At 42.4% G+C, this 24,488-nt stretch overlaps 1 protein-coding gene across 4 annotated transcripts in view; it reads right to left on the bottom strand.

Annotated features, from left to right (window-relative positions):
• NCALD (neurocalcin delta) overlaps positions 1-24,488 on the bottom strand; it is a 302,037-nt gene that overhangs the window by 28,579 nt on the left and 248,970 nt on the right. The window contains exon 1 of one of the 4 annotated variants that reach the window (XM_049773938.1): positions 16,207-16,210. The exons of the other annotated variants lie outside the window; for them this stretch is intronic. The gene's annotated coding sequence lies outside the window, so the exon portion shown is untranslated. Of the gene's footprint in view, positions 1-16,206; positions 16,211-24,488 lie in introns of those variants that run through there. 4 annotated transcript variants of the gene reach the window in all.

Raw genomic sequence — 24,488 nt, 5'->3', positions numbered from 1 at the left:
GCACAGCGGTAAGGCATTTGTCTTGCATGCACCCAATCCAGGACATACGGTGGTTCAAATCCTGGCATCCCATATGGTCCTCTGTGCCTGCTAGAAGCAATTTCTGAGCTCAGAGCCAGGAGAAACCCCTAAGTACTGCTGGGTATAACCCAAAAACAAAACAAACAAATAAAAAAATCTCATTATAAAAATAAGTGTAGAGCAATTGTGTCACCTATACATTAGTAGATCAAAATCTTTCCTTCTAAAATTTTTAAAAATAAATTCAGCCCTAGAGCTGGCTAAAGCATTGAGGGGCCAGATCTGATAAGTTTGGGGGACAGCCTTGCTTGTCAAGAAGGTAGACCAAATTTCTAAAGACAGAACCAAGAAGGGCACATCTGGATTTGGCAGGTGACAGAATACTTCTCACCACTAGCAAGTGTACCTACAAGAGATCAGGCTAACTAGTACAAGCTGGAGAGAAAAGCTAGCACAGACAGAGGTTAAGGCATTTACTTTGTATGCAGCCAATGCTGGTTCATCATGGACACTGAATATGGTCGTCTGATGACTGCCAGGAGGGATTCCTAAACACAGCACTAGGAAAAAGTCCTGAGCACTGGTGGGTGTAGCCTGATATCTACCCCACCTCCCAAACCAAACTGACATACACATTTGTATGTTTTATTTCATGGTGAGTCGGGTGCTTCTGCTGGGAAATATATGTTATCTACTTCTTATTTATCTGAATGATAAATCATACGCAACCCTCACAGTCATTTTTCTCAGTAAAGGTATTGCCAGTCACTTCAGGGAGATCAGCACACAGAGAAGATTGGTTCTGCCTCACACACAGCTCTTTGTCTTCTCTTTAAGATTTCAATATTCCTCCAGGAACATTATCTTTCCAATAAACACAAAAATGCCAGTTCACAAAGTCATTCATATTCTCCTGGGCTCCATGTCAATATTTACTCACCATTATTCTCTCCCTTGGTTTACCTAAGGTGCCCTTTACAGCCCAGTCTCCTCACCTCATCACTTACCCTTCCATTTCCTGTGATTTAATAACACCCCATCATCACACTTCCATTGCCACAAGATCAGACTTTCCAAAGTCAAGGGCTGGTCGGTCTCACATTTGAAGAGAGCATTCATTGTTTGACCACCTAAGGTACAGGGCATGCCAGGAGAATATTGGCCCAAGAGTTTCAGCACTTACTCACAGGCCACTCAATATTCACAATCTTTCTGGAAGCAGAAACAGAAATTATGTTTTTTATTTTGTTTTGTTTTGTTTTGTCCGGGAGCCATACCTGGAAGTAGTCAGGACTTATTCCTGGCTTTGAGCTCAGGGACAACTCATTGGGATACCCAATGGGGTACAGGGTATAATCTTAGGTTGGCCATGGGCAAGTCAAATGCCAGTACCACTGTACTACTATTGCTCTGGCCCACACACTGGTTGTTTTGATTTGTTGTGACATGTGCCAGTTTCATTGATACTAGGTGTTATCTCATTGTTGTTCTGACTTTCAGTGCACTTTTATTATTTATTTTGGGGGGGTCATACCTCATGGTTCTTAGTACTTGATCCTGCACTGTACTCAGGGATCATTCCTAGAAGTGCTCAAAGGATCCCATGTAGTGCTAGGGATCAAGCCCAGATCATCCGCATGCAAGGGAGGTAAGCAACATCAGCTCTCAAGTTCAAAGCCCTTTATTTGGTAATTATTTGGTAATTGAATTTAAATATCAACATCTAATATGGCAAAATTTTGGTTTGTATTTGAGTCAGAAAGTTGAGCTATCTGTAAATCTCAGATCACTTTTCCCTCGAAAGTACAAATCTAGGGATGTAATTGGAAATACCCACCTCAAAAGAACTTCATCCATGAATATTTTAAACTCATCTATAGGAACTTGCTTTGTAGAGATCTTCAGGGTAAACACCTGCCATTCAGGCAGCCATTCATGCAAGAGAAACCTCCCACATTTCTAGTGGCAACAGCCCTCTATCTGAAATGCTTTGGGGAGGACAAAGCCATATTCATCAAAAGAAACAGTAGCTGATAATGAGAAAGTTTTAAAACAATGGGGCCGCTGGAGCAGTGGCACAACAGTAGGGCGTTTGTCTTCATGTGGCTAACCCAGGATGGACCTCGGTTCGATCTCCGTCATCCCATAAGCCAGGAGTGATTTCTGAGCGCAGAGCATCACCAGATATGGCCCAAACTTCAACCCCCAAAACAAAACAAAACAAAAATGTGTCTGGCTGATTTATACCCACTTTTCAGGCTAATGGCCACAAGAAATTTTACCAAGTTGTTCTTCCCTAAGTACAGCAACGTGCCAAAAAGGTTGTGTCTTTAAAGACCAGAAAACAAAATGAGAGAAGTAGGAGGATCTGGGGAGTGCAAGCAAGATCAAGGAGGAGTGGGGCAAGGTTGGGATTTGCCTGTGATATTTTGTATAGAGACTGGAAACACTGTAATCAGACGCATGAAGAAAATGGACAAATTTCTCTTTATTGCTTTTTCCTGGGAAGAGGGGCTCATCTGAATTCTAGATGCTTCTAGAGAATATTCTAGAATATTCTAGCTTCTAGGGAGCCCCAGGAAAAAACACAGGAACATGATTTTGTTTTGCCTTTGTCTGTCTGTATTTCAATCTAGTGGCACAGTAGAGTTCTGGATGGTAAGGTATAAGGGGACCAAAAATTAATTTTCTAAAAAAGACCAGACAAAAAGAGGAAAAGGCACCAAAGTGCCAGCTTGCTAGGTTCAGGGTCCTGGACTGACAGTAGCATTTCCTTTCCTGGGAGGATGTGAAAAATGGATCCATTGCTCCTCCCTCTCCACAAACTCTACACTCAGTGAGCCACTTTTGATGCTCACGGTGTGACAAAGCACACCCTCAGCAGGGCACTTGCCAGGAGAGGTGGGGAAGCCACTTCTAGCCTCAATTTCCCTGAATGATCTCATAAAGAATTGTCCCCTCCTTACTGAGTTTCCAAGCTCCTCCTGTGCATCTTTAGGTGAGTGAGGAACTTGCCTTCAATGAAGCCAATCTGGGATTCATCCCTGGCACTCCCGAGCTAGGAGGAATCTCTGATCACAGAGCCGGGAGTAAGCCCTGAGCATCAGAGGTAGAGCGCAAAAAAAAAAAAAAAAAAAAAAAAAAAAAAAGAAAAAGAAAGAAAAAGGAACAGGTAATCAAGTAATCAAGCTTTAGTCTATTATCATTGAAAGGTGGAATAACTGCCAAACAAGGGGATTTTATTACCTATATCAAAGGCTGGAGATCAGAACAAGAAAATAAATGTTTACCTGTACACATATGCCATCATGCCATTTAGAACCTAGGGCAGACATTGTGTTTTGGACAAGATGAGTTTCATTAAACAAACAAACAAAACAAATGAACAAAACAAATGCCCAAGCATAGTCCTATAGAGGTTTGCTCCAGCTCTGTGCACTGTCTTTCTACAGGGGCACAGCACATAGGGGCGTTAGTATTGCTACCAGGTCATCATAGCCTATTCCTTTCTCTCAGCCTTAGTTTCTTCACTGCTACAAGTGTACTTTGTCTGGTAAACTTTGATGGCATGGATACTCCCTGCCAGGCACACTCTACCAGGGGTCCTCAAACTTTTTAAACAGGGGCCAGTTCACTGTCCCTCAGACCATTGGAGGGTCTGACTATAGTAAAAACAAAACTTATGAACGAATTCTTATGCACACTGCATAGATCTTATTTTGCAATGAAGGAACAAAACAGATACAAATACAATATGTGGCCCGGGGCCATAGTTTGAGGACCACTGGACATTCATTCTCTGATTGAGGTAGCAAAAAGACAAGAAGAATAAAAAAGAAAAAAGTATGTGGTCTACAAAAGCAAAAAGTTGGATGGGATAAAAAAAATGTTGTATGAGAAAATGAGAGCATCAGAGAGCTCGGATCAGGGAGACAGGGATATCTGTTTTGGATTTCTGGTTGGTGTCCCTGAACTTGGGCTGCAGGACAGATTGGGGTAAAGGTCCTGGAAGTAATACACAACTAGGGATGACAAAGAGCACAAGTATTCAGAGATGGTGACCTAGGGATTTTGGCTTGAGACAAAATATGCAGAAGGTGCAGTGAGAGGCCAAAGCTGGTGGATGGAAGAGGAGAGAAACTTTTGTGCCAGAAGATGAGTGGGTGTAGCCTTCCCTAGTCTATGGAAGGCAAAATCTCTCCTAAATAAGAGAGAATTCTTCTTGCTAGATAGTATTTTTACTGAGATATTGGGGTTCATGCCCAACTAACTGAATCGCCAGCTCAAAACAAGTGGCCACCAACAATGACTCAATTCTCAGTGCTCAGATAGGAACCAGACCCTAAATTCCAGTTTTTCTGCCCCTCACCCAATATGCCAACTTACTCTGGAGACCTTAAGATTTTCTTGTATCCCTAGAAACCCTGGCCTGATGCTACACCTGTGCATTCAGACACAGCTGACATGCTGTTCCATTTCTTGGTGAGCCCTACAAGGTTTGTAATACCCAACAGCTATTCAAGAGTCCTGTGGGCTGTCGGCTATGAACCTGAAATTTGGGATTCAGTTTAGGGTTTTTAATAAGTATTGCCAGATAAGAAGGAGTCATTGACACAAAGATGGTATTTAAAGCCATAGACTTTATATAGAAAGGATAATGGAAGGAATAAGCATTATTAGGATCAGATGGCCAGCCCCCAAGTCCTAGGTCCCTGTAATGTTGACAGATCAGGAACCTGGGAAAACCTGTGGAGAGAGATGGAAGCCAAGCCAGTGCATCCTGGAATCCCAATCAGGAAAAGAGAACTGGGAATCCTTTCTGAATGCTGCTGCCTGCTGCTGCCCTTGGCAACTCTGTCACCCTGTCACAGGGAACCACTGGGGACCTTGACAAGAAAAGGCTGGTGAGACAGTACAACAGAGGTGTTTGTCTCACACAAGAATGACCTGGTTGAATCCCTGGCACCCCATAAGGTCTCCCTGAGTTCTGCCAGGCACTGTCCCTTAACACAGAGTCAAGTAAGCCCTAAGCACTCCTGGATGTGGCCCACAAACAAAAGCAAACAAAATGAAAGTGACAAAGAGAGGTCACTCTTAGTGGACATGGATTTAGAAGCTAACATGAGGGAGGCAGTATTAGACTGTTAGGCCCTTTTGGGAAAGATTTTTGTTCAAAAAGGGCAACCCCAGGTAAGAAAGAAAAACAATTGTTGGTAGGGGAAGGAAGAGAGGCTATCAGAGATTAGTTTTAAAAACAGGAGCATTAGCAGTGTGTTAATATTATTGTTAGCTAAAAGGGGAGAGAGAGAGAGAGAGACAGAGACAGAGGCAGAGACAGAGAGACAAAGAGAGAGAGACAGAGAGAGAGACAGAGAGAGACAGAGAGAGGCAGGCAGGCAGGAGAGAAACTGGGGACATTGGTAGTAGGAAATTTGCACTGATGAAAATATGGGCGTTGGACATTGTATGACTGAAACTCAATCATGAACAATCTTCTTGGTAGGAATTCCAGCAAGTACCGACATAGCTTCCACCTCTCTCCATAGGTCTTCCCAGATTTCTGATCTGTCAACATCACAGGGACCTAGGACTTGGGGGCTGGTTTTCCAGCCTAGCAATGTTTATTCCTTCTATCATCCTATCCAGTCTTCTAGCTTTAAATACTATCTTTGTGTCAATATTCCTCCTTAGATGACAATTTATAACTGCATCTCATAGTGATTCAATTAAGGGATTTATTTAAAAGAAAAGTGTAATATTGTCAGCTGCCCTGCATGAAAGGGGAGAAGGGGACTTCCCACCCTAAATTTAATCCACCTGAGAGTTCTGCAGTGTAACTGAGAAAGCTCTATCTTTTTTTTTTTTTCTTATAGCACAAAAGAAAAGTTCTACACAAGAAAGCTCCATCTTTCATACAAGGAAAGATGTTCAAAAGAAGCCAGAAGTTTTCCTACACTAGGCGCCGCCGTAAGTTTATGTGTTAGGATACAAACTCAGAAGGTTTTATTTTAAAAGCAGGGGTTCTTTATTACTATGCTCTACTTTGGATGCACCCCTCTATCCCGCAATACACATCATAAATCCTGACAGTCACAGAGCACCAGGCTAGCCAGGCACCTGCTAGAGATGAACCCAAGCTCCAGTTTATGCAGAGCAGGGTACAAAGACTGATGCCCACTTCTAACCCTGACTTAGCGAAGGGGTATCTGATGAACTTTCTCCCTGTGACTTCTAGAACCAAGAAGAGCAACTAAAAATGGCACTCACCTTTGCACACCAAGAAGAAGCAGTGGCTTATGAAAAGTCTGCTTGTAGATTGGACAGGCAGCAGAAAGAAGATCCAAGTTGATATCTAAATCTTTGTTGCTCCCCCACTTGGCCCTATTAAAGACACGGTCACACTGGCGAGGGTGTGCTGAGGGCACTGAGAAATCCTGGGATATCTAGTAACTGTGCACCCCAACATAACATAACAACTCCCATCCTACCAAGACCAAACCTGGCTAATTTCTTGCACACTTGACATTTTAGAAGAGGGTCATTTCTTTTTTCAGAAGCCAGTAAGATGCTTCTAGAATCTTGATCATATTCAGAGAAGACTGAATTCTAACACTGCAGGAAATGCCTTTTCCTGGCTCTGGAAAGATTTGGGGTGCCTGTGTGGAGGGAGGAGGGAGCATTTCCAATTCCAGTGTACTCAGTAAATGATAAGCCTGATATCCTAGCCTGGAGGAACTGCAGGAGAAGCAGTGAGAATTCTAGCACTAACCCCCCTGTTGCAAGTCAGCCCCTGAAGAGATTGACTGATGGAGGGATGGAGGATGAGGTCTTTCCCCTCCAGCTTGGAGCACGTGTCTGCCACCCTGTCTAGCTGACGGTTCTGAGGTGAAACGGAGGGTAAACAGCTCACAGTCAGGCTTGTGGAAATATCAGCTTTATTCGGTGGACAAGACTGAAGTCCAAAGACTCAGCCTCAGATCCAGCAAAAAAGCCCCGGCCTTCCACAGACCCTTGTTTTTATCCCCCAGAATCAGGTACCACCCAATGGTGGGATCAGATACCACCCAATGTTGGAAGCAGAATCAGGTACCACCCTACGGTGGGGACAGAATGCCAGGTCACACCTAGGGTAGGGCACAATCACCAATCAGGGTAGGGTCAGTAACATAATAATCCCCTAAAATATTTACATACACAACCCCTCCCCCCCATGCCCGGGGCGGCAAGAGGTAGCAGGTGACAAGCTTAAGGAAAATCCCTCCTCTGGAACAGTCCCTGCTGGAAACAGTTTGTGTAGCTTGTGCAGCTGTAGTGATTTGCAATGAGGATCAAGGGGCAACTGCCAATGAGCGTGCAAGAGAGTGCACAGATAAGCTCTGGGTTGCCATATGCTTGGCTTGGCTACCTCCCGTTATGAGGGCGTAGCTGCTTCAGCAACTGCTCTGTGCTTACAAGGCATAGGTTGACACATTGGCACCACAGTCTCTTTGCCTTGCTCTCCCAGAACTGCACCAGAAATCTCCATATTGCTCTTTAGCTTCCCCACCCCTGCATCTCCTAGTTTTGAGTTATTCTAAACAGTGAGGGAAAGACTCCTTTCAGATACCATAGTTTACAATGATTGCATTACAGACATGTTATGAGCATTTTTTCTTCTGGAGGTTTAGCCATCATTTCTGCATTATGCGTGACACAGGAAACACATATGAGGAGCTTAGTTATCAGGAAACACAGAAGCAGTGTATTCCATTTTTTTTCAATGTATTTATTTATTTTGTTTTTTGGGCCAACTCAGCAGTACTCAGGGGTTACTCCTAGCTCTGCGCTCAGAAATCACCTCTGGCAGGCTCGGGGGATCATTTGGAATGCAGGGAATCAGAACTAGATTCATCCTGGGTTGGTTGCATGCAGGACAAATGCCCTACCGCTGTGCTATCACTCTGGCCTGAATTCTATTTTTAATTGGAAAAATTCAGATTGTTCATTTTAGATCATACATCTGCCCTTTCTGTGATAGAAATAATGCATGCCCAAGAAAAACAAATCTTAGCAATACAGAAAAGCATAAAGAATTAAAAAATAATTAAAAAAGAACAACAACAATAGCTTAATTTCATCCCTAGAAAGTGGACTTTATAATTTGGTGTATATTCTTCTGAATGTTTCTTTTTCTATACTACAACTATATTTGAGTTCTCTGTTCAGAACTTCATGAAAATGTGTGTTTGATATCTGTGGGTATTATGCTGATATATTTTTAAAGAAAAGCTATTGTACCTCTCTGTTTTTACCAGCCTTGAATCCTAACCGATATAGATTTCTGTAGCTCATCTTCCCCTGTTTATGGGCATTTTCCCATTTAGAAGTAAGTGTTCCTAATATTAATTTTATTTAGTTTATTTCCTTTCAGGTGTCAGAATCTAGGGTCTAGAGAGAGAAAGATTAGGTGTTGGGGCTTCCAGGCACCACCCCATGGACAAATTTTATAAGTCTTGCAAGTAGTCCTGGACTATCCAAGTCTTTGTTTTGTCACCTGTAAAATCAGTGGAATGATAATAAAATTACTGCAGGAAATAAATAACATATATTTTAGGTGGTTTGCCTTTGCAGTATGAGATATGAAAAGTCGGGGCCAGAGCAATGGCACAAGCGGTAGGGCATTTGCCTTGCCTGCACTAACCTAGGACGGACCACAGTTTGATCCCCATGCCCCATATGGTCCCCCAAGCCAGGAACGATTTTTGAGTGCATAGCCAAGAGTAACCACTGAGAGTTCCTAAGTGTGGCCCAAAAACCAAAAACCAAAACAACAACAACAAAAGAGGTACGAAAAGTCAATAAACAATAGTGTTTACAGTCAATGGAATCCACCTGAATCAAGTTCAGATATGTACTGTGTTCATTGCAGCACAATTACAACAGCCCAGGAGATGGGAACAGCCGGATGTCCAATGACAGATGAATGGGTAAAGTATTAGCAAATTCAGAGTAACTGCACTCCTCTGCGGATACAAAATAATGGAGAAAACAATATCCAAAACCAACAAACCTTTGGATTTCAACACTGAACACCAAATCCTGGGGGAGGGAAGAGAGGAGATATGGCCCAACTCTAAATGATACAGGCACAGTGATGGAGTGCCGAGGACACATCAGTGGTAGTGGCTGCCATAACTTTGTACAACAATATGACATTTTGACACTAATGCTTTCCATATTATAATAAATTTTTAATAAATAAAAAAGTATAGTGAAAGACTCAAACATGTAACATTTGGAGAAGAAATTTATTGATTTAGTTTGATTTGGAATTTACACCCTACCAGAGCTGAGGTCTTATTACAGGCTCTATGGCCAGGGATCATTTGCAGCAGTGCTTAGAAAGGATGTATAGTGCTGGGAGGAGTGTGTGTCAAAATAGCTTTGGCCATTTGCAAAGCCAAAGCCATAACTCCTGTGCCGGCTCTCTGTGTCCTTTAGAACTCAGTACTTTGGATGAAAAGAAGTAGATTCCTGGGAAAGATATGGGAGCCACACTCTGGGAAGAAATAATCTAATCTGTTATTTAGAAGGATGTCAGCCTATGGCCCTAGTGGGGGTCCTATGACCCTGGTGGGGATTCCTCCTCTGGCTTTCCTGACATTGAGAAGGTCACAGTCCACACCCCCTCCAAGTGAGGGTTTGTCTTTTCATTTCTGAGGTGTAGTCACAGTCAGCACAGATGTTATATCTGGAAGTTCCAGGGTAGTGTGAGTTATCTCCCTCCGCAAATGCCAAGGAACCCACCTCAGGCACCATATTGGTTTTAAGCTCCTTTAACCTAACCTGAAGCTTCCTGGACATGAGTGGTGGCTTCATTGATCTCATTCTCCCTCTTCAAAAGAAAGAAAATATGATGTGCTCCCTGTGAGTTTTAAAGAGGCCACGGTACGGGATTGATCTAGAATGGCCCAGACTCCATTGTATAAAATTTTCTAGAACCTCCCAAAACTTTAACAGTGAAGGCCGTGTCTCTTTTTTGGGAAATAACAGAAGTTGATGATCCTTTCATAGACACACTGAACCACACAGCTTAACAAATCTGAAACAGGCAGGCCTGACTGGAAATGAAAGCAAATCCTCCCCCTTTTGCTATCTTTTCTTTTTTCTTTTTGTTAATACACCCATGAATGTTACCAACACCTCCCTATGATAGCAACTTCCATCAGTCTAATCATATGAAGGCTAAAGTCTTCCTCATGTTACTTCTAAAAAATGACTTGAAGAAAAGTGTGTCCCTGTTTGTTTACCTATATAAATTTAGAATCACTGTGAAACCTCAAACAAAATTAGCTACTAGGGAGGAAGAGAGAAAATCAGGTAACCTAATTAAGCCAGGCAGGGCCCCTGACAGGAGTCTGGCATCTGTGAGCAGAGAACAGGACCAGTCCAGGGAAAGAGACTACAGCCCAGAACACAACTCAAATGAGTGATGATTACATTTAGCACATGGATGGGTTTTTAGTCATGGAACATGAAGAGGAGAAGTCCTCAGTGGCAGAGCTCTTGGCTTACATATATGAAGCCCTAAGTTTGATGCCTGACACTGTGGCAGCAGCAACAACAAAAACTAAATGAGAGAGAGTATTCTAGAAGGTTCCCATCGTTATTTGAATAATCCAGGAAACATCAGATCTCAGCCATGTAGCTTTGGTGTCCATCCTTTCAAGGGAGAAAGCTTCGGTCATTAAAACAATCTACTGCCCTGCAATATCTGAACTTCCTGGACAAGCCAAAGGCACATCCCTTGCTGCCTTGTATTCTTCCTTTGAAGTAAAAGCCTCAAACAACAGACCTTAGTGTGCAACTAAAGGCTCTCAAAGAAACCCCCTTGAGAACTGCAGCAGAGCTATTAGCCATAAACATTGCAACTATTATTTCCCTCTCATTCTCTCCCCTACATCAAGTCATCCTGTAAGCACACCCTTCCTTCTCTCCCATAGAACAATAGAACCCAACAAATGATTTAAGATGCTAAGTCACCATATTGCCTCTCTGAAAAGAAGTTTGCTGGCAAGCAGCTCCATTTCTTTATCAGGAAAAAATAAAGTCGGAAGGAATCTAAGTGTTGTATGTAAGTGTGAGTGGTGTGTGTGTGTGTGTGTGTGTGTGTGTGTGTGTGCATGTATGTGTATGCGCGCGCCAGCATTGCTGTCAGCTGGGACAGCAGACACTCTAGACACACTTGGCACATAGCGGGAACTTTCAAGTCTCTTTTTCTCCCTCCAAGGTAGGGGGCAGAGAAAGCCACAGCTCCAACTTTGCAAATATCATGATTTCACATCATTTTAATTAACACAGTGATTTGTTTAATTGAAAAATCAATGTGGCTTAATCCTTATGCCAGCAGAAGATTGCTCATATGAATGTTTGTAAAACAGATACGGTCATTGAGAAAACTGTGTTATGATGCGGAGTGAAGAAAATACAGTCTCATACATTATCCTGAATAAAGTTTAATGATCCCCAAGTATGCTTTAAGCTAAAGGTTCCCTTTCCTCCGTAGTTAAATGTAACTTGCAATGCAGATCTTAGATCATTGGATTCTGTTTCCTAGAAAGAAACCCCAAAGTTCTGGGTCTGGTATTAGTTCTGGATTCTTCCCCAGCAAAATTGGTCACTTCTCCAACCCACACCCTTTTCCAAGTAAAGGTTCCTTGATGTATAGTAGATGTGGATGGATGGACTCTGTTAGAAATAGCAAGCTTGAACTCTCTTATCAGGCAGAGGAATGGTTAGGCAGCGAGCCCTCTGCCGTGTTTTAGTGGGATCCATCAGAGCCTACAGGGATATATCAACATGGACAGCGCAGGGTTAATGGGTGGTGGTGGAGACACTAGGAAAATGATCATGAAAACACATTCTTCCAGGGTGTAGTAACATATGAGTGGAGCTATTTATATTTGGGAAACTACCCCACTATAAAATAGTTCAAGAGAGCAACCCATTTGTTTTCCAGGAACACTTGCCAGGCCTGTGGTCACAAAATTGACTTGGGGATTGCCTGGATGTTCACCAAGGATCAGATTAGACACTAAAGGACCTAGACAAACATAAAGGGTATGTCTAGTTTCTAAGGGAATCATTTTTTTTGTTTGTTTTTGGGCCATACCTGGTGGTGCTCAGGGTTTACTTCTGGCTCTGCACTCAGGAATTACTACTACTGGCTGTGTTCAGGGGGACATATGGGATGCCAGGGATTGAACCTAGGTCAGACATGTGCCTGACAATGCCTACCCACTCTACTACAGCTCTGGTCCCTAGCTAATGTTTTATTTAGCAGAGAGCTAACATTTAAAACAATTACTAAAACATTATGATTTACAAAATTACTCATAGTTGGGTTTTAGACATACAATGTCCAAATACCAATCATATCATCAGTGTGTCTTCCCTCTACTGGGATTCCCAGTTTCTTTCCCAACCCCCACCATCAACCTATCCGTCCACAGCCTGCCACCTTGACAGCACATGTTAAAAGTTTTGTTGTTAAAGTTTGGATCTCTGGTTTTCAGTGTTCCTGAAATTTGAGTGTTCTGTGATTTGGGTATTCAGCTAAACCACTCCTTTATGCCACCCATGAACTCAGATTCGCTTGACAAGAGAGCTAACATTTTGCAAACTATTTCCATCACTATTTTGAGAGAAATGAGCAAGGTTATTAGGAAACCATTTTGGGGGAGAGAAAAAGAAAGGTACCACATGAAAACAATTACTCAGTGCTCTTAATTTCTGATTCTACACAAAAATAACCTCAAAAAATACTTCCTCCTCTCCAGACTAGACATAGCTTTGAATAAGTAAGATTCTATCAATGACAGCAGTTGAATTTGAGTAAGAACTAAATTGTCTAAGCTTCCCCCAGACACTGGATCCTGACTGTGCAGGAAGAACAAGAGGAACCAGGCCTGTGCCCTGTCTTCTTTCACAGCCTTACTTCTTCCTCTTCTGCATGGTATGGACCCAGGATCTACGGCCTATTCCACTGAGGGGGTCCATTCATCACCAACTCCCACCATTAGAAAGGGATCTTAAGACAGAAACTTTAGGAGTTAGGGTGGTGAGATACTTTAGGGGTTTAGAGATTCATCTCAAAAAGAAAAGATTCTTAGGACAAGCTAATTTGGGAATCTTATCTCACAAGACCCTTTTCTTAGAGATTGAAAAGCCCATTAAAAGCACTAAAAATGCCTCCAAGCTAGAAAGGTGCTAATTTTCATCCTTCTAATAGGCAATGGTGAGCTGGAACTTACCCTCAAGCCCACCTCCTATGCGACCCAGGTAAAAACAGAGAGGGCCATTCCTGAAGCAGAGTCAAAGGCTCTGGCATCAACACCATGTTTTCCAAGTAGCACACAAACTTGTCAGAATGGTTGCAGGACAATTCTGTAATTCAGGATCTTCCGGGCTTACACAAACTCTCCAAAGGAGGAAGGACTGCTGGTCATTTATGGTGATCATGGAAAAGTGACTCCTGAACTGCTTCCTTCCAATAGGGGCACCTTCCCACATACTGGATAAGGAAATTTTGGAATGTTTTCTTTATAATATTAGACTTGGTGTCTTTTTTATGCTTGTTGATCATGCCTTGGTATAACCTTATCAGGTTTCCTGGTATCTACACTCATTCTTTGGTCCACGGACATAATGTGATCCCCAGGTCCTACAGCATCACTTGATGCTGCTGAGGATTGAAATTCTCTTGCAAAATTCTGCCCACTTGGAGGTAGGTGGGGTGGAGTTGGTTAAGCCTTGGGACATGCCTTGGCTCAGATCTCAAAAATGACCCCACCCTGGCATTGCTCAGGGCACCATATGTAATAGTATGCTTGCAATGCTTTACCTCTGGTACTCTTTCTCTGATCCTCATTTTGCTCACTCTTGCTTCTCAGGCCACTTCTTAAATCTAACTTTGTATTGCTAAGTGTCCATCAGTTACCTGGAAGAAGAGGGCAATAGTTCATTTTCATTTTAATCAAGATAACTATGATCCTGGGCCTTTTAGAGAGGGAAAAGTAAAGAACTGGAACTTATATCTTATAGTGTCTCATTTCTTTGTCCCAACATATGATGATGCGTTGGCAAATTTTACCTGTTATTCAAATTAGGAAATGGATTGTCTGAGAGTTTGTCGCTTGCCCAACAGCTTATGAGTCACTTGTCACAGAGCCTGAGCGACAAATCCAGATTTAAATCCAGGCAGTCTGACTTCGGCATGTATGTTGCTTTAGACCAGAGGCCTTCCTGTAATCTCTACCTGGTATACATTCAACTGCTAGAAACCTTATAAAGAATATGCTTGTGCAGCTGAGAACTTGGTTTCTGTCCACTTTGGTTTGTATATCCTACCTGGGCTTCCTCTCCTCTTCCTGCATCTTAGTGATGTCAAGAATTTCTGCGAAAGGCATCTGGTAAATTCCTCTGGGCTAATGGTTCCTCTTTGATAACTAGAGGCTCTAGATCAAGTTGAAAATATTTGTTCTCAGAGGCACCATCTGCAGGGATGGTGTTATTAAAGACTGGACAGACCATTGGGTCTGATGGAAACTGTAGCATCTAATGAACTCTGATATGCACCAGTCTTAGCCTTTCAAGTCCATAAATATCACCTCCATAACATTTTCCTTTTCTCCTGGCATTCCAAGTCTATGCTCACGTCTCCACCAAAACCAAATGATTCTAAGTTTTTATTACTGCTTTCTTCAGTACCCTTATGGATAATAATATGCAATACATCTTTCTTGAAGATGACTTCCGTTATTTGGCTTTTATGTTTAAAGTCCTGGAGATGGAACTCAGGGCCTCACACATGCAAAGCACTGCTGAATCACTCCCTCCCCCCTCCCCCCCCCCCCCGCCCACACACACACACCTTGGAAGAGTCCTTTCTTAAACACCAGACTAGCAAAGTCTGTGAAAAGACATCCTCTGCATTTTGGGTTTTGTACACCCCACAAGGTAGTGACACATGATTCAGTAGTGAGAGGCATTAATGTTTCAATCTGAACAATGACACTTCCTCGTGGCCAGAATCAAATGTCTTTGGGGTTTGGTTTTATAACCTAGTAATGTGGGATCAATACTAACTTACTTCAAAGGTGAGTTAGGAGCTGGTGTACTGCCTAAGCTGAGTAAAAATATTTTCCTGATAAGCAGGGAGGAATTGAGTGATTAGTTTCTGCTATCTAGCCAGGAAGGCCAGAAAATAATATGCAGGGGGTTAGAACAGAGCAAGACAGTTAGCCAGCCCTATGTCTGTGCTAAGTGCCTGGAGAGACTGCTCACCACCCCCCTTCTCCAGTCCCATTGATGAGTCTCAGTTCTTCTCTGGGGAGCATTCAGGAAAAACAACTCCCAGGAAAAGCACATCTTGCAGATTCTCTGACCCCTTCCTCACAGTCCATGCTGACTGGTCCACAAGCTCTTTCCTGGAAACACAAGAGTCCCTGAATTAAAGAAAGTGTAGACTTCTGATGAAAAATAATCTGTGTTCTTGCACATTACCAAGATCTTATGAGAGAAATGGTTTCTTTCATGAACAGATTGCCCTAGTGAAGGGAAAATACCAATCAAGGGGCCAGAGAGCAAGTATAGTAGGTATGATGCTTGGCTTGCACACAGCTGACCTGGATTCAATCCCTAGAAACCCCTATGATTCTTTGAATCTACCCCTAGAGTGAGCCCTGAGCATAGAATCAGGAATATCTAAGCCTTGAACACCGCCAGGTGAGCCTTCAAACAAGAACAATCTAAAAAAAAAAAAAAGCTGTAAGCCTAAAATTATCATGTTAATCAGTGGGGAATATGAAATTAAATTGAGTAACTCACATGTTTGTAAATGAGGATCATTGTTTCTACCTTCACCCCGAAGCTAGAAAGGGCTGTTGGAGGAAGGAGCATATTTAAGGTATTAGAGAATGCATTACAGCCCCTACAGTTGCCAGCTTAGTTCCCAGGGACAAATAGCATGGGCAGAATGGGGTGCATGGCATTTTTTACTACTGGACTGTTCCCTTGCTTCCCCTGACTCCCCTCTCCACAAAGGGCCAGGTCTGGTAGGAAAGGTTAGCCTGTCTGAGATGAGAAATTCCCCACTGTCACCCTGAATTTCTTTATAAACCAAGGGCTACACAAGTCTATTTAGGCAGTATGTAGATTAAAGGTGCCCCACCTTTTTTTATATAATATTTTATTTAAACACCTTGGTTACAAACATGATTGTGGTTGGGTTTCAGTCATATAAGAAGACACCCCCCATCACCAGTGCAACATTCCCATCACCAATGTCTCAAATATTCCTCCTCCCCACCCCAACCCTGCCTGTACTTTAGACAGGCTTTCTTTTTCCCTCATACATTCTCATTGTTACTATAGTTGGCAATGTAGTTATATCTCTAACTAAACTCATCACTTTATCACTCTTTGTGGTGAGGTTCATGAAGTAGGCTATAACTTCCAGGTTCCTCTCTTTTGTCTCTGGAAATTATTGTAAGAATGTTTTTCATTTTTCTTAAAACCCATAGATGTGTGAGACCATTCCGCATCTTTCTCTCTCTCTCTGACTTCTTTTTTTGTTTTTTGTTTTTGGTTTTTGGGCCATACCCGGTGATGCTCAGGGGTTACTCCTGGCTGTCTGCTCAGAAATAGCTCCTGGCAGGTGCGGGAGACCATATGGGACACTGGGATTCGAACCAACCACCTTTGGTCCTGGATCGGCTGCTTGCAAGGCAAACACCGCTGTGCTATCTCTCTGGGCCCTCTCTGACTTATTTCACTCAGCATAATAGATTCCATGTACATCCATGTGTAGGAAAATTTCATGACTTCATCACTCCTGATGGCTGCATAATACTTCATTGTGTCTATGTACCACAATTTCTTTAGCCATTCATCTGTTGAAGGGCATCTTAGTTGTTTCCAGAGTTTTGCTATGGTAAATAGTGCTGCAATGAATATAGGTGTAAGGAAGGGATTTTTGTATTGTATTTTTGTGTTCCTAGAGTATATTCCTAGGAATGGTATAGCTGGATCCTATGGGAGCTCAAGTTCCAGTTTTTGGAGAAATCTCCATATCACTTTCCATAAAGGTTGGACTAGACAGCATTCCCACCAGCAGTGGATAAGAGTTCCTTTCTCTCACATCACTGCCAGCACCGCTTGTTCTCATTCTTTGTGATGTGTGCCAATCTCTGTGGTGTGAGGTGGTACCACATAGTTGTTTTGATTTGCACCTCCCTGATGATTAGTAATGTGGAACATTTTTTTGTGTGTGTGCTTTTGACCATTTGTATTTCTTCTTTATCAAAGTGTCTGTCCATTTCTTCTCCCCATTTTTTTTTTTTTTTTTTTGGTTTTTGGGCCACACCCAGAAGTGCTCAGGGGTTACTCCTGGCTGCTCAGAAATAGCTCCTGGCAGGCACGGGGGACCATATGGGACACCGGGATTCAAACCAACCACCTTTGGTCCTGGATCGGCTGCTTGCAAGGCAAACGCCGCTGTGCTATCTCTCCGGGCCCTCTTCTCCCCATTTTTTGATGGGATTAGATGTTTTTTCTTGTAAAGTTCTGTCAGTGCCTTGTATATTTTGGATATTATCCCCTTATCTGATGGGTATTGGGTGAATAGTTTCTCCCACTCAGTGGGTGGCTCTTATATCCTGGTGCTCCACCTTTTCTTGCCTTGACAAGTTTAGGTGATCAATGAGGAGAGCTTGATGCCCTCAGTCTTTTGTTAGCCAGCAATGGATTGGAGAGTTAATACAGTGCTTGCACGTGTCTGACCTGGGTTTAATCCTCAGTATCCCATATGGTTCCTCAGACTACCAACAGGAATGAACCCTTAGCTCAGAGCCAAGTGCAAGCTTTATGCTTACATATTGGCCCTACAATAAAGCAAATCCAAAAACAACAACAACAATCCCAAATGAAGTAAAGTAAAACAAAACATAACAAAAGGCAGAGAAAGTGAGCTGTCAGGTAAAATCTAGGATAATTGGTGTGGTATGAATTTAGCTAAGCCTATGATAAATGCTTTGATGTCTATAAATCTCCCAAGATTTTGTGGGCTCCACATCTATTAAGAGAAAACATTCAAAGTGGATCTCAAATGGGACTTGAACTATGGGTCCCACATTGGGATCAGCTAAATCTGCCAGCCAACTTAAGGGATTTGTAGATTCCAATGAGACTTGGTGCCTCACCAAGGGACAACCTGCTTGGAGATGCTTCCTACCTGAGAAAGAACAAGCCTTCCGCTTGCTCCAAGTTCTTGGTGGGCTAAGATATTTATTCCCTACTTCCTGCCCAACCCACCAGGGGATATCAGTGAATGTGAGATGATCTTGTGAGTAGAGGGTCTAGATAATGACCTCATGGTTTAGCACTCCCCTTAAGGAGGTAAGCACCAATGAGACCTCAACCAATAAGCAGTGACTATGGTTCTAGAGCCTTTAAATTCTGGGGCCCAGAAGTGCCTTCCTGGAAAGCAAGCTCACCAGCCACCTACCCAGCTGAAGCTCCAGGGAGCCTTTCTATAGCAAACACCTCTTAGGAAGTGATGTGAGGAGGTACAGGTGGCTCTCAGCCTTGGTTAGTTGAGTGAAGAGTAATCTAGGCAGCTCGTAAGGAGGCTGACCCCATGTCCAGTCCTATAGATTTCAATTCCAAATTTCTGTCTGCCTCAAAGATTTTCATTTGGGGGGATGTTGGAGTTGGGACACAGATGGTGGTATTTAGGGCTTCTTCCTGGTTCTGAGCTCAGGGATTACTTCTAGTGGTACTTAGGGGACCCACTGTGGTACTGTAGATTAAAACAGGTTCAGCTGTGTGCAGCGCAAGTACATAGCCCCTGTAATACCTCTCTAGCTCTATGCATCCTTTTACTAAAGTATTTTCCAATGGAATACTATTCATCTTCAAGGAAGGATAAAATCTTGCAATTTATTGCAATTTGGACAAAACTGTAAAATATTATATTAAGTAAAGTTGGTGAAAAGAAGAAAGACAAATACCAACTGATCTTACTTATGTGATGTGTAGAATAACAGGACAAGAGAATGCAAGGTATCAAAGAAAAGGGTGGGCACCTTGATTACCATGGTTCCTAGATTATTAACTGAGGAGAGGGAAGAAAATAAAGCAAGGTGGGGAAGTAAGAAGAGATGGACAAGAGGTAACAGGGGCAGGGGCCTCAGGCACATTGATGGCATATTAATAGGCTATCTGTATAAATCTGAACCATAAAACCAATGAACCCCAGAGCATAAGATCCACACTATAACCAAATTCTTCTCAAGGAGACAGGCTGGAGGAGGTGAGGAGGGGAAATTCAAGCATTGTCTGTCAGAAACTCTATTATGAGTAACTTTGCAAGACATGGTACTACAGTAAAGAAAGATTTAAACAGAATTAAAGAAGTGCTTACAATTGCTTAATCATAGGTTTGCAGGAACATGTAGATTTTGGGAAGCCAGGTGATAGCTCCCTGTTTCAAAGCCTCAGAGTACCTCTCAAGTTCTAAGCCATAGCTCTTAATTAAATGACCTCTTCTACAGTCTTTTCCCCCAAACCCTTCCTCCTTTCTCTTTGGTTATTTATATGGCCCCCAGTAAAGCAAACACATGGAACTCGTCTTCCTCTTTCTGACTTAGGATCTGAGCCCCCATCCCCTCCGCTTCCATCCACACAGCTGCAGAAGGCCTGGTGGGCTTCATTTGTTTGTATGGCTGAGTTGGTGAGATTGCAGGATATCCACACTCTGGGCCTGACCTTTAGGGCCGAGGGCAGAACTTAAACCCTCTCAAATTCCCCTTAGAGTCTTGGGGGTCAGCTTGAGCTTTTCAATAGTCACTTTCCATGATTAAGTTTCCAACTCCTACTATTGCAAGAGCTGCCAAAACTTTTGCCGCTGTTTGCCAGTCACTTACTAAGGTTTGCCAGCCCAGCTGGCAGATTCTCATTCACTAAGGCCAGCCTTTCCCTGGATTGGGCAAAGGTCGCTCCCAGCTCAGGCAAGCAGGTAAATCCTGCAGGCCCCACCTCTCATGACAGCTAGCTCCGTGAACTTCCTGCTTACAAAACAGCTGACAACAAACCAGCTGGGGTGTGACAGACTGATATGGATTTTGGCCTTAGCAGAGAAGGACTCCCTCACACAAGATATTCGTCAACTTCAAATCCAGAATTAATATTTCAAAAGCCGAATGTGATATGCACCATGAATTGAAAAAGCAAATCATGGTACAAAGGCAAACAGGTCATTAAAGTCAGACCCTAGGAGTACACGAAACAATTTCCAGCCATCCAGCAAGTGTCTCCTAGACCCTTGTTTCAGAAAGGCGAAGCCAGTTTCTCCGTGAACGTTTCCTTCGTTCTGTCACCCACTATTTCTTGAGTATCAGCTCTGTGAATGGAATAATGTTTCTCAAAATTAAAAGCCTCCTTTTAATTAACCAGTAATTGATAGTCTATTTATTTACTTCCAACAACTACTCATTTTTGATTAAGTTACCAAGTCTTAAGTGTCGAAGACTTCAGACATCTGGGGAGGACTCTCAGGAGATGATGGGAATCAGAGGCCTTAGAACCAAGAGGTTCTATTGGGTGGCAATTATGTAAGAGACAACTCTGGTACTGAGGGGCTCCCCATGCTACAATTTCTAACCAACTCCTGGGACTTGAACATTGCTGGCAAGCCCCATCCTCTGGGATACCATGCCTTAATATAATTAATGATACTTAATATACATGTAAACAGATCTTTACACTTGCAAAGGAGATTATTGGTATACATTTGATGTTGTTTTTCTAAAGAATCTTAACAGATACCTATAGAATGAAGACAGTGGTATTTCTGCTCAAATGTAAGTTCAAAATAGACTGAGCCCACCAGATCTGTTAAAAAAAAAAATCTAAGAGCCTTGTAATCAAAGCTATGTGATGATCAGAAATAATATTTGAATGAAGAAATCATCTCAGCTCTGCCATTCTCTGGAAACAACCTCTACCATCAGCCCACACACCCCCTAAAAGGACCCTGCTCCATTGCAGCCAGGAAAGAGAAAGGAAAATTTCCCAAATTAAGGTCAGACTTGGTCATTAATTATCAGGTTATTCTTCCAGTTACTTGGGCATTTAATAACTGCCAGTCCCTAAAGAGTGCTAAGGTGTACAGACATCGAACGAGTACCTATACGTCCCCTCTCTGAAGAGCTTAGAGTTCAATAATGCAAGAGAGGTGGACCTGGGAGGGCAAGGAGAGAGTCCAGATGAGTGTGGGCATTGCAAGCACCAACTTTGGGGCCTTCCCCCAGGACTGTATAGACTTATACTACTCTTGAGCACCCATCTGAGAATAGACCTTGAGCACCACTAGTTGTGACATAAAAACCATAAAAAGAAAAATGGATAAATGAAAGAAAAAAACCTATAACGTTGTATGATGAGTGTTCTAGTGGGAATTCATTTTACAGAAGTCCTTGGAAATCTGGAAGGCTTCTAAGACTATCTGGAGCCAGGATGGAGCCCTAAAGGATATAGCAGATATTTTGGGTCTATTAGTGGAGTTGTCTCAGGTGACCCAAACTTCACTCTCTTTGTGTCAATAATCCATGCATAGTATATGCCCATCCATGGTTGAGAATGCTGTCTGGTAACATGAAAGAAAGAAATGGTTTTGAGTATGATTTATGTCATGGTGCCCATCATGACCAAAACTCACTGGGACAATCACTTGCAGTGTTAATCAATGTCATGGTCTGATGGCAGACCCCATATGCACATGAAAAAAGAATCATTCGTGTCAGGAAAGATTATCACAGAGAGGTATTTTAAGGTATTTCTGAAGAATGACAAATATAGTTGAATGAAGCCAATAATAAACTACCACTTAGAGTCGATTTCAGAGAGAGCAAACTTTGAGGCAAGAAAAGTGCTTCCCAACAGAATCTTGTGGAAGTCAAGTCTGGAGTTATTGGGCAAGACACAGTGGAGAGCATTGATATTGAGCATTGCAGATGTCTTTCTCTATCCACCAACTCCAGATCCTGCTCAAGATGGCAATATTGACCATCATCCAAAAGTCTTTTGATTTTGGCCATTGGATGCTTATAAACTCAAGTAATTAGAATCCAACAGAAAAACCAAAGCCAGAGATTACAGAGTTGAAGCAGGGTGTCAGAGGGAGCTTCTGTAGAGCACTATTATTGTTTTATTTTGTTGTTGTTGTTGTTGTTGTTTTGTTTTGATTTTTGTAGTTTGGGGTCATACCTAGAAGTGCACTGAGGTTACTCTTGGCTCTGTACTCAGGAATTACTCCTGGTGGGCTCAGGAGACCTTGTGGAATGCCCAGAATTGAACCTGGGTTGGCTGCATGCAAGGAAAATGCCTTACCCATGGTGTTATCACTTCAACCCTCCACTATTATTATTTTTAGCAAAATGCAAAATAATATTGAATCCCTGAGGAAGCTTGTGCTGCCAGGATAGAAGAGCAGACGTAGACTAAGAGATGTCATAAAAAGATTTTTTTAGAAGACCCTTCATAGAAAGGTTGAGTCACTAAAATGAAATGACAAATATGTGTGAGATCCAAGAGACAAAATTGAAGAAATTCTTGGAATGTACATAAATGGTATAAAAAGAAAATACAAGTGAAAAAAAAATGACCAAAAAAGTAAAATATTAAAGTTTAAAAAACCTATTATCTCCTAGAGCCAAAAGACAAAAATATTCTTCCCAAAGAGTTACTGTAGGAGAAGATAGAGAAGAGAACTAAGCATTTAAAAAAGTAATAGATGCAGATAGTACATGAGGTAAGTTTCTTGACTTCCATGTGTATTGGTTCTATCCTTGCCACCACATACAGTCTCCTGAGTATTGCCAGGGTTTACTCTTTTGTGTGTGTGTGTGGTTTTTGGGTCATACCTGGCAGTGCTCAGGGGTTATTCCTGGCTCCAGGCTCAGAAATTGCTCCTGGCAGGCACAGGAAACATTGGGATTCGAACCGATGACCTCCTGCAAGAAAGGCAAACGCCTTACCTCCATGCTATCTCTCCGGCCCCCAGGGTTTTACTCTTGAGCAGAGCCAGAAACAGTCTTTGAGTACTGCCTGGTGTTAGATTACACTTTATTTTTACCAAAACAAAGATCATCCCTAGGTCCTTTGTATGTTTGTTTACAATTTGGATTTACTTCAAAATGAGATTGTCTTACTTGGGTGGGTCTGGCTCAGGATAGCCTGAGCTATCTGTTCTTACACTGTCCTTCCTTACTGTCCCACCCAGGGGTGGTTTCTGTACTCAAAAACAAATCTGGCAGGCAGCTTGCTGGAGTTACGAGGAAGAAGATTGCCACTATCCCTGTTTCACACTCAGTCTGGTTTGGATTATTTCCTGCGCAACCCTGATTCAGACTGGTTCACCTGGGTTTGGAGATACAGTGTGTGGGATGATTTTACAACCTGGTATGACCCAAGCTTGCTTTTTCCCCAAAAAGCTAATGTATTTTAAAGAAATAATAAATACATAAAATAAGCAATAGATACATATTAACTGAGATGGATGAGGATTGAGCCTTCAGATTTAAAAAGCTGAATGTCCAGGGACTGGAGTGATAGTATAGCAGCCAGAGCTTTTGCCTTGCATGTGACTGACACATTCAATTCCTCAATCCTCAGCAACCCATATGGTCCTCCTTGAACTGCTAGGAATGATGCCTGAACCCAGAGCCAGAAGTAATCCCTGAGCACTTCCAGGTGTGCCCCAAAATCTAAAAATCAAGAAAAAAAGCATGTTCAGTATTTCTAGTGACACTTAAAATCAAAAACTTCGTTCCACAGAGTATGGTGGACATGCCACCTACAATGCCCTCAAAATAAATATAACAGCAGAGTCATTTCTGCTTTTCAGACTGTTAGAAGGCAGCAGAATAAAGGTAAGGAAAGAAAGTGATACCATCAAGTTATCACAAACCTAATTTTTCTTTGGTTTTTTTTTTTTTTTTTTTTTTTGGTCACACTCTGCGGGGCTCAAGGGTTACTCCTGGCTCTGCACTCAGAAATCGCTGTTGGCAGGCTCAGGGGATCTTATGGGATGCCAAGAACCAAACTCAGGTCCGTTCCAGGTCAGCCACATGCAAGGCAAACGCCCTACCACTGTGCTATTGCTCCTGTTCTAACCTAATTTTTCGATCGCAAGTGCAAAAGATACGGTCACAAGGATTTAGCTCTTCTGTCATTTTTTGGGGTGTGTGTGGGGGGATAGTTTGGCAAAATTGCACCAGTGACATAGGTACAAATTTAGGTACAAGGAATAAGGGAAGCAGTAACATGTGATAAAAAAAATTCTAGGGGAGCTGTTAATGATTCATTCAAATTAGAAGAGCTGGTGAGAAATCTCCTCAACAAGGAACATGGTCTCAAGACCCAAGTGG

The sequence above is a fragment of the Suncus etruscus genome, chromosome 5 (genome assembly GCF_024139225.1).
Source record: "Suncus etruscus isolate mSunEtr1 chromosome 5, mSunEtr1.pri.cur, whole genome shotgun sequence".
Lineage (NCBI taxonomy): Eukaryota > Metazoa > Chordata > Mammalia > Eulipotyphla > Soricidae > Suncus > Suncus etruscus.
The sequence above is the reverse complement of the archived record's forward strand: the minus strand, read 5'-3'. Positions and strand labels throughout refer to the sequence as shown.